The 11,134-nt window shown below is 31.8% G+C and overlaps 1 protein-coding gene across 3 annotated transcripts in view; it reads right to left on the bottom strand.

Moving 5' to 3' along the window:
• Window positions 1-11,134, bottom strand: part of LOC107993833 (synaptotagmin-10) — a 55,506-nt gene that overhangs the window by 27,870 nt on the left and 16,502 nt on the right. The gene's annotated exons all lie outside the window — the stretch shown is intronic.

Here is an 11,134-nt window from a genome sequence, read left to right on the forward strand (position 1 = left end):
ATTATCAGAGAATATCTCTGCTCGATATATATACAATACAAACGATCAAACGACCTTCCATTACCACGAGAACTCGATCTCTCGACATCCTCCAAGCATATATATACTTAGCGAAATTTCTCAAGTCGAACGAGAAATGTCGTCATACTTCTCAACTCTTCGTTCCATCCTCCTCGTTTTCAGCCATCGTTCAGAAACTCGAAAATGTGCAGCAAGTATCGCCCAAGGCGTTCAAGCGAAGCGAGGAGGTTCGATACTTCATCCTGATATCAACTGTAATGACTTGGGCAAGCACGAAACCGTTGAATCCGGACGAGCCGGATTTGCCATTCACCGAGGAGGACTATAGAAAACGAAAACCTCATCCGAACTTCAAGAACCACATCCAATGCGAGAAGGACGTGGTGGTAACGAAGAAGAAGATCAAACTGAAGGATAAACTGAAAACGTTGGTGATCTGTTGCGGGGTGACTTACGGCGACGAGGAGGGACCTCTGCATCATTTGTTCAAGATGGCGTGGCTGAACGCCCCCTCCCTCCCGATTTTAGGCAGGGGTAACAATAGGATCCCGTTGCTACACGTCCGTGACATGACCAAGTGAAGTGCGGAATGATTTGTACGAATGCGGTCTCGCGGAATGGCTTCGTTAATGGCTTCAATAATTCTAATTCCTGTTAAGCACTCAATGATTTTCGACATAGGATTTGCCAGGATTTGGCAAATCGCGCGATTAAAGTGGTCTTTATGTTGTACGTGTATATCTTGTTTCGAAATTACCTTGACTGAATTTATTTTAGCCAGTTTAACAAGCTGGAACGTAATCTGGATGAATATCCTTGTTAGTAATTAAGTAGTTTTTCGAATCTGATTTTGAAAGTTATATATGATTTTTAGTTATAGCAAGTTATTTTTATCTTTTACTATTATTTGTTTTTTTTAATAATTGATCTTTTCTTGGATCTTTAAATTGTAAAAAGTCAACAAGTTGAATTTTTTTTTTCCTTAAAGAACCAAACGATGAGAAATTATAATATTTATTATTACATTTATGCATATTTTGTGCATATCAATAAAAGATGGATATTCATGATATATTTTTGTATTGGTACACAGTGTAATACTGGACGTGTTGCAAAATTGGCCTCAACTGCAATATATCGTGGCTGTGGAACAGGAACCGGCCTCACAAGCTGCTATTGTCAAGGTATTATAAAGGAAACGTCTTTGTTACATGTACATTTTTCACGCTTTACTATTATTCGAACTTGCTTTCTACAAATTTTCTTTTTGATCTTCTGATAGTTCTCTTTTCATTTATTTTATTATCGCTTTTTATATTTTTTTCATTCTCTTTCAATGTAAATATATGCTTTGAATATATATATATATTTCCATTGTAATAATAATTATAATATTTGTGGACAGGAATCAATTAATTCAATGATTTAATTTGTATTATCGACAATTATCGATTATTACAACTCTTCATTTTATTTCAAAAATTTGAAATTTCCAATTATTCATTCTTTTGTCTGAAAAAATTCGAGGCAAGCAATATCAGAAATAATCAATCAAATGAAATCATCCATCTAATCAAAACATTTAATATTTTTTCAACGAAAGAATAGAATAAGAATTGCATGCATGCAAAAAGAATGTATAATAGAAAGACGCACGAACTTGTTTCACAGGCTATCAGCAAAGTGCTAACCACCGGCAAGGTGAAAAGGATTGAAATGGAGGAAGCTTTCTTATTGCCGGAGGTCACGCAACAAATATACGACGTAATGACGATGAATTTAAACATCGATCCTGTTTACATCACAGACAGGATATCTTGGCACCTCGGCGCACCATTTTCCGACAGCATCAGTCTCATAGTGAAGGAATATAAAATGACGCGAAATTTGAACCCAATAAGAATAATCGTTCTTGGACCTCCAGCATCTGGGAAGACAAAAGTGGCGAAATATCTCGTCGATCATTACGATATCCATTATATTCACGTTAGTTCATTGATCGAGAATACGATCGCGGAATTGGTTAGTATGATCTTTTAGAAGAAAATAATTAAAATTGATAACGAAATGAAAAAGAAAAGGAAAAAAGTATCGAGAACATAGAAAACAGCGAACAACAGAATTCTCTCGGAAATATAAAAATACGAACTTCCGTTTTATCGAGTTCGAAAAAGTGATTTAATATTCGATTCGAGCAGACGAGGGAGATCGACGAAGAGACGATTTTAAGAGAAAAGGGCGAGGTTGAGCAGGCAATGGAGGACATGGACGAAGAAGAAGAGGATTTATTGGAGGACAGAACGGCGAAACTCGAGGAGCAGCAAGAATTGTTGGATGAAATACAGCGAAATAAACAGAGGGCCAACGGTTATCTCGACGATGATCTTGTAAACAGGTCAGTGTTACGCGTTCCTCACAATCAAATAATTTTTTTTCATCCCCGTTGCAAAGAGAACGTCAAATGGTCACAGACACACTTTCCATTGCTCGTACCATTACTCTTTGTCCAATAATAGTAGGTCACTCGATCTATTGTTCGTTAGGAATATCGTTCGAATTTGGAATTCTATCTTCAAATATTTACAAACGTTTGAAGTGATTTCACGTCGCGTATGCGTATAGATGTTTGCTCGAACTTCAATCGTGTAGTTACGGCTGTACGTAAGTGATTCACATTATCGATATCGATCGTGTGCATGGCAAATAACATGGCATGCTAAACGAATTGGATGTTAAACCATATATATATATGTATGTATGTGTTTGTGTCCAGAAAACCGCGTGTTCATTCAGTTAACCGTTTCGATCGCCCTTTGTCTTTTGTTGTGGCAATCGTTGGTCCGCACGCGAATTTGATTTGTCGATCAAAGCCCGCGATAATCGTGTCATAGATCGGACACCGCTTTGAAGAATGCTTCCAACTATCGGTATTTCTCTATCGAGAAATTCCGTTCCTGAAGAATTTTGACTCTTGTATACAACAACAAGATATACCTGCAGGGTGTTTGCGTTGTTATCTGGACTGGAATTTCTCAGGCGAAGGAATAGAATAGTTTAACAACAATAACAACGTTGTTAAAAATTTGTTTACACTTTGTTTACACCTCGAAAAAAAGAAATTTAATAAGCCACAATGCAGCAATGAAACTTTCATTGTCAAAAATCAATCTCCAATTACCCAAAAATTATTCTATAAACATTAAATACGATACATGAAAAAATAATAATGATAAAAAAAGAAGAAAAATAGCGAAATATATTCCTCTTGCACATATTTCGTACGTAATCCACGAGAGAATAATGCACGAAATCGAATAATACCGAAACGTGAACATCCCGTACGTGATATCAGCGTTAACGGGATCACGCTATTGACCTATTCGACGTGGCTTTAAAGGCGTGTTTTCACGTGTATAACGCGCCTCGTGGAACGAGCGTATGACGGAAAGCACGCGACCCATTTCTGCCCAATTTCGTGTCTCCTATACGCGCATATTATGCGCTGCATGCTTTCTTCAGAGGAGGAATCGCGTCCCCATGCGTAACGCGTGAATGGCCCTTGAAAATATTTGGTTAAAATTTTATGGGGTTAAAATCGGTGATAAGCGTTCCCGTATATTTGCGTCAAATTGGATTAGATCGTAGTATTAACATGATACACGATGTCAGGCGTATATTATTAATGTCTCTGTCGCAATTTGACGGAATAATGCTGTATCAGGTAGAATCGTGTTACGTTATTAAACGTATTACGATCTTCGCGTTGCGGAATTTATTGCGAAGTTCTTCTCTCCGCAATTTGATATTCCTTTTAATCAAATAGAAAATTTTTCCTACGTGAATATAAACATTATTTTTAGAAATGTTATTCTTTCTATACTAAATTATATATACGAAGAAAAATATTTAGTTATATATTTGATAAAATATATTCTGATTAATTATATACTTTAATTGGTTGTATAATAATGAGCACATAAGGATCATTTTGCGAACGATCTGGATATCAAGTATGCTTCACGTATCGCGCAAGGGTATGTATAATGATATTTCTTGGAAATGGGGCATGATTGTTGCACATGTGCGTTATAATCGCGTTGTTATATGTGACATAGTTGTTCCTTTGGATGCTTTCAAGCAAATGCGGTGGCATTCATACGTGCTTTGTGATGGTCCATCGGTGTTTCAATGAAGTTCTATTGGAAATGTTTATTCTTTAAAATATCGTATTTTTATGCGACATTATGATTTATGGAGAATGAATGATAAAAGTTACGAATAAAATAAAAAGAAAATATAAATTCTTTAAAAAATAAATCGATATATTTTATAACTATTTTCAAACTTCTCAAAAAATTTGCAAAATTATTCAATTTCCTTTACTTTCTATCGAGTTAATCAATAAATTTAAGCTTGAAATTAAATTAAATTCTCTCTCTCTCTTTCTCTCTCTTCTTTCTTTGAAAGAAGATTCCAATAACAAGAGTAAAATAACAAATTGAATATCAAGTTTTTTTTTAAAATGTAATTTGAATACATTGATACTCATCTCAATTTCTCGTAACGATCTTCGATTACATGAATATCTTAATAACCCATAACTTAAATGATTATATTCTACACGTGTAATAATAATTTTCAAGATCGTAAGAATCTTAAATGAAAAATAGTCAATTGTATCGTTAATTGTAAAAGGATCGAAAGATAATAACAAATGAGAAATGAGAAAGGCGTATTAATTATTAATTTCACGGTTCCTTTATCTAATTCACGAATCCTTTCGAGATGCTTATTATGAATACGCATGAAACGTTTTTGAATCAACCGGTGAAAATGAGATACAATGAGAAACGGTGTAACAGGAGCGGAAGGCTGTCAAGTCTTTGTCATGCTTTCCAACGAGACTTCCCGCTTTTTCTTTTTTTGAGTTCAGTGGTACGGGTTTAATTGGTAGAAAATCGTGGAATGTAGAAACGCGAATTTCTGTGCTCGTTCGAACGACGCACAAACAGTCTAAGCAAGAACGACGTTAAAAAAGAGCATCGCTTTTCAACGAGACGTTTCTTTTCCTCTTTCACTTTTTCTTTCTTTCTTTCTTTCTTTCTTTTTTTTCTTTTTCCTTCCATTTGTCGTATTTGGATTTAACTGGTCTGAAAATCGAGCAACGATGTCGAAGTGTTCTTCTCGTGTTTGATGAGGTTTGAACGATGCGCAGACAGTTGCAAGGACGACGTTGAAAAAGAGTGTCGCTTCGAAGAGCGACTAAAAAAACTTAAGCAGCTGATGGGAACGAGGTTTTTCGAAAGGAAAGTAAAATGAATAAAATAATATAAATGAGACGTTATTATGAAAAACGTAGAAATGATAATCTTGTTAAAAATTATTTTAGAATATTATTACGAATATTATTACGAATATTATACGAGAAAAGGAGAAAATAATATATCCGTTAATTTCTTTAAACTTTATAGAATGTAGGATAAAGGAAGTGATGAAAGAAATAGCGATGAAAAAAAAAAATATTAAACGCATAATGGGAATTTTTTTTTTTTCATAAATACAAAGTTAAAAACAGAATTTAAAATAACGTAAATCGACCGAACAAAAATTGTAAATGAAGTGTTTTTCAATGTTAACGCAATGTTGAACTTTAATAAGTTAAAAATAAAATAAGAATTATCCATATGTAAAAGGTATTACGGCATTATTTACAAAAAAATTGATTGATAAACATAAGAATAATAAAATTATTTTAAATATTGATTTTATAAATCAATTTTTTCAATCTTCTTTATACCAGAAAATGGAGTCAATTTAACAATTTAACAAAATTTTTGATTCGTTTATTAACGAATGATAACAACATTTTTTTTTTACATCCTTTGAAAAAAATCCACGATGTATCATCTAAAAAAAAAATAGGATAAAAAATCCTTATTCACGAATATGTTCACCATCAATTTTAATACTTTTTTTTTTTATTCTAGAATCGAGTTTCCAGAATTATTTCACGAATTTACATCAGTATACTTAAAACATTGTCACAGATTGTTCCAGAGGAAGTTGCGCTCGAAAGAATGTCAGAATCAAGGCTACGTCATGGACGGTTACCCAAAGACGTTGGAACAAGCGCAAATGTTGTTCAGCGGTGAACGCGCGGACGAACTCGAGGAGGAGGTGGACGAGGAGGCCGAAACGGAAGTGGTTACTACGATTCTACCCGAATTGGTGGTGTCGTTGGAGGCGAGCGATGATTTTCTGAAGGAGAGGATCATTCAACAACCCGAGAAGAACATACAGAACACCCATTATACCGAGGAGCACATGATACGACGTTTGAAGGAGTACAGGTGATGTGCACATTTCCGCTCTAAGTTCGCCAATGAGGCAAGATCAGGGAGTTAATTAAGAGATGTCTAAGTGATGCTTTATCGCAATGGTTTTGAGAATTCTGAGAATTACACGGATGAAATTTAATTAATTTAAAGTGATCGGGTGATTTGTTGGAATTTTTAGAATCTTTAGTTTTACAAGATTTTTTTCATAGAATTTAAAGGAATTCGAATTAATCAGTCGATTTTGAATTTTTATTATGAATGTTAAAGAAATAAGCGAGGGAATATAAATTCTTTTTTAGAACGAGTGACAAGCGAGATAATTAAATCTGTGAGTACAATGTTTATAATATTATAGTAATTTAAAAAAAAAAAATAAAATGCGATGCTTAAGCCAGTCAATGAAGTTTTCAAACGATCCAGAGTGGAAACGTTATTCACGCGACGTTTATCGTGGCACGTGTTTCGAATATCGATTAAATAACGCACAGCATACTTATCACGAAATTTATAGCGATGCAATGAAAAATATTATCAAATCGCGCGAGAACCGATGACAAGAGGCCGATTATTAAATCGAAAAACACGCAACAATTTCCCTGTCGTTTATTCGTTTCGAAATGTAAAAATTATTCCAATGTAACATTTTCACGATTTTTCACGAACATTTCCATTTTTATATCCAAGTTGAATTGACGTAAAGTTTTTAGAAAAATCGTTTCGTCTCCTAGGAAGAGAAACACCGACGAAAACACACCCTTGCAATTTTTCGATGAGATTGAAATTCATCCGCTCATCATCGACATAGAGGAGGACGACTGTCCAGACATGTTTCCCACGATTTATCAGTGTTTGGAGAAAATCGGTCCACCGAGAAACTACGGTAAGAAATGATCTTAGACGCCGTGAAATTCGTCGTTTATCACCTCCTTCGCTCGATGAGACGATTCTTCGTAAAAAGGAAAGACGGGTAACATATATCGCGGTAATTTTTTTCTACACAGCTTGTACGAGGATTTCGCAGAATTTTTCTCTGTCTTTAGATGTATTAGCCATGTCCCCGTTTTTTTGTGCACAGAATCGTTCGTTGACCTGCAAGGAGAAGATGATAGGTGTCTCGAGTTGAGAGAAATCCAATAAAAAATATAAAGATGTCGCGATAAAACCATGTGAAAAACAATGGTTTTTATACGATACTTTATAAAGTATCGATATCAATTTCTCAATTTTCAAATAATAAATATTTTCTTTGATTCAATTTTTATTTCGATCAAGTTAAAAATTGATTAATTAAAATCATTTCCATTTTCGTGTATAATACAAATGAACGTATGGAAGCTTTTAAACTTTTATTTTTCATGGGCGCATTAGCATAAATTTCTTTCTATTCCATTAGGATTAAGCGCAGAGGAAGCGAGAAACGCGCGGAAACGCGCCGAGATGGAAGCGCTTGAAGCGGAAACGGCCGCAAAATTGCAAGAAAAGAAAGAATACTTGGAACTTAAGCGACTACGTGAGCAGAAAATGGAAGAATGGGTTGGTGTTTATTGTTTCGACTTAACAATAGTTGTATTCAATGAAAATCGATTATTCAGATTGCGAAAAATCCAATTTTTCCTCAATAATTTTAAACAGTGGAGAATTCATTCCATTATTAATAAATTATTAAATTGTGATTGTAAGGAAACTCTAAGTTTTAAAAAGAGATAATTGATAAATCATTATGGGACATTTGATAAAAATGGATAAAAATTATCAATATTGATTAAAATTTATATTTTTAAAATAAGTGTCATCCTCATCAGGATTATCTGTAGAATATTTTAATAATGTTATGCTTGACTTCGTATTTCTCAAATGTAATTAATCATGTTTTATCCAATGTGGATAGATAAAGATCAATTTGGAAGTTTCGGTAGAACAGATATTCGGTATTCAGTGTGCATAATCCGAAATTCTGAAACTCGAGTCAGCGAAGTTATATCTGACAAGTAACATTTCTATCGAAAGTTACGATCGATTAAAATTTCACTTGATGGACTTAATTAAGAAAAAGCAAAATCTTGATTCATTAATAATTTGATTTTTATTCGTTTAATTTTTAAAAATTTCGACATTTAATAAGAGAAATGTACAAGTTTGATTATTCTATCCAGAAATAATTAATCTGTTTGCATTATTAGAAAACAATAATGGATTTAGGTATTTGAATAAATATACGTGTTAGAATTTTATATTTATTAGATATATTAAAATTGAATATATAGAATAATAAGAATATCTATGATTTCATTCAACTTGTTTAACGAGTTCAAATATTTATTGATCGATTAATTAAATCGAAAAAATTATTTTACCAATTCAAAATGAAAATGAAAATCACTCACGTTTGCATAAAAATAATTTGACATTCGCGAAACGAGTCAACCTTTGATTTATTTCGACATACGATGCAAATGAATTAATAAAAGAAATTCGTCATGGAAAGAAAACCGTGAAAACATGAAAATTGTTAAAAACATTCGCACAAAGGATTACATTCGACACGATTTTTCGCGTTCTTTGTTTCATTCTCATCTCTCTCCTCGCATACCTTTTTATCGCGAAAATAAAAAAGGAACTAAAGGAGCATAAGAAACCAGGAGCAGAATAACATTTTAATAACCTCGAATAAAAATGAAGAAAACAAAAAATCTGGGCACAATAGATAGAATAAAATTGTTTATATCCATTCTTTGTCTTGTCGTTTTTTGTCGTTTTGTATTAAGCAAACTGATAGAGATTATTGAATTGCATTTTACGCGATATGAAAATTGACTGTTGACCGATGGTTTCTTTCATATATGTCGTAATGATGTCGTTGAAACATCGAAATGTCAAACGATTTTTTTAATTTTATTTGTCCTAAACATCGTAGTAACGGGACTTATCGCCACTCAGTTTCACCATGAATTGGAATTTTTTTCATTTCGAGAATGACTCTTACTTTCATGGAACATTTAATTCTTTTTTCATGAAAATAATAATAATCCATCGAATAATAAATATATTTAATTTATAAATTAAACTAATACAATTTTACATGTTCCTGCAACAAATATAATTTTATTGGAGTTGAAAAATCATTATCTTAAAAGTATTTTTTAGAAATTGCTTTTCTATAAATATATTGTTTTTCGAAGAAATAGGGATTAATGACTTTGATTAGTATAATTAATAATTTAATTTAATTTCGAATAATAATTTATCTCATCATATTTACGAACTGTACTTCATTTTTCATTCTTCGTAATTTTTTTCTCTAATACGATAGATTTTTTGCAATTTGGCATGACGTATACATATTTATAACATTTTTTGCACGACAAATCAACGAGCTTTTTGCATATATACACGCATACTACATCTATTTATCTCAGTTTCGTGGATATACGTTATCGTTCCTCGGCTCATGAAATTTTCAACATTCAAAAACTTACTTTTGCTCGTGATAAAGTGACTCGTGACATCAAATTTCTGATCCCTACGAAAAAGCTTCATAAAGCCTATTTGTAATTCAAATTCAGTTTTTTTTTCTCGTTAAAGTATTATGATAAATAGCTTCCATTACGTAAAATTTAATCGAACATGTACTTTCTTTCTTTCGTTCTTTTCTTCTTTTTTTCTTTTTTTGTATAAGAAATTCTTTTTTAATATTTCGATAATCTTTCCAAACGAAATTTAATAGTCTCGTAATAATCTCTGGATTAAACATTTTTCTTATTATTTATCGTCAATAATTTTTTTACTGTATCGACAAAGAGATAAATATTATTGGTTATTATTAAAAATACCAGAAAATGGTTCATTTTTAAAGAGAAAAAGTCGAAGTGGAATTTACTTTGATCATTAATTTCAAGAAAGTGGAATATTGTTTTCGAACATACTTGTGGTAATGGTTAGTGGTTTGGTGCAGAGATATTTATCGTTAAAGTTTCCTAAAAATATCAGAGACAAATAATAAATAAAAGTGGAAATTGTTAAAGTAGGTCTTTTTTTGGTGTTGTTCTCCGTAGTTTATTACTGTAATAAGAGTTGTACCATGTATAATGCAGCGAAAGTGTTTCATATCAAAAACCAAAGTTTATTATCGCAAAAATGTTTAAAAATTTATATCCTCTATGACGTTAAAATCGTTTCATGGTAAATGGTTCTATTGAAAGCGTACAGTTGTTTTGTTTACGATATTAATCGATATCTAAATTTAACTAGTGTTTAAAATTCAAATTATTATTCCATTTCTTTGTAATATTCTTTCTCTGATATTAAAAATAAACTCTGGCATTGATATTAAATAAGTTCAAAGTCATCTCGAACAAAATATTATTACTGTGGCAATTAGTTTCGAACAAACAGCAATATCAGGTTAATAAAAAAAAAAGAAAAAAAATTAAAAATATTATACTGAGGCTGAAAACAAATTGATCAAAAATTAAAAATATTGTTCTTTATTTAAAAATATTTGCATTGAATATATCTTTCATTTATATTATAATAATACAAATCGTATTAGTATTATTAATAATGCAAACTTAGTCACGTTAAAAATAATAAAATTTCTATTTATCATCAATTTTTAAATATATCACAAAGAATAATTTTCTTTTATATTTTTTTAATAATTATTTTTTCTGATTATTATGAATTAATATTAGTCACATGCAATAAAAAACAAAATTTTTTATTACAAATTACGATTTTTAAATTAATTAATCACGAAGAATAATTTCTCCTTAAAG

The sequence above is a fragment of the Apis cerana genome, linkage group LG6, assembly GCF_029169275.1.
Source record: "Apis cerana isolate GH-2021 linkage group LG6, AcerK_1.0, whole genome shotgun sequence".
NCBI lineage: Eukaryota > Metazoa > Arthropoda > Insecta > Hymenoptera > Apidae > Apis > Apis cerana.